The following is a 700-nucleotide window of genomic DNA, read 5'->3' on the forward strand; positions in this document are numbered from 1 at the left end:
GGGGGGGGGCCGGCGGCAGAGCAGCACCCCCCGGCTCTGATTAGCCGCCCCGTCCCTCGCCGGGGCTATTCAGCCGAACCAATTTTCCCCCGGCGATTCAGGGCGCTCAATTCTCTTTCACTTGTAGCCACTATAGCGCTGCGTGGAACCTGGTTTTGTGTGTTTCTAAAATAAAGGGGAGGATTATCCGGGGGAGAGGGGGGGAGCGAAGGGTTTAGATTGAGCCTGGCCAGAGGTAAAGCAAGCAATGAAAAGGCCCCTATATATTTTTTTTTCCGCCTCCCTCGCGCGCCTAAGAAAGTTTAGAGGAATTCGGGGGTTTTGTGCGGTGCTGACAAAGCCGCGCCTCCTCTCCCCGCCAGGGCAGCTCGCCGTCGGCTGTTTGCAGACAGGCTTTTTCACCTGCGAACCACAACACGCTCCAGAAACAAACTTTAAAAGCGGCGGCCGCCCCGGGCTGCCTGCGGGCAGAGGGGAGCGCCCAGCCCCGGGTGACACCCCGCCTGGAGCATCAGGAGTTGGCGTCCGCCCAGCCCTGCCCGCCCGGATCTGACGGGTCAGCGTGCAAGGGAGCGAGGGAACCGTCCCGCTTCTGGGGGAGAGGCTGGGACGGGACCACGGAGAACCACAGGAGCTGTGCTCGGTGTCTGGGCTGTGGGAGAGCCAGGCTGAGGCCCCGGGGAGGGGGACGTGCCTGAGC

This window comes from Corvus brachyrhynchos, unplaced genomic scaffold (assembly GCF_000691975.1).
Source record: "Corvus brachyrhynchos isolate BGI_N302 unplaced genomic scaffold, ASM69197v1 scaffold91, whole genome shotgun sequence".
In the NCBI taxonomy this organism is placed as follows: domain Eukaryota; kingdom Metazoa; phylum Chordata; class Aves; order Passeriformes; family Corvidae; genus Corvus; species Corvus brachyrhynchos.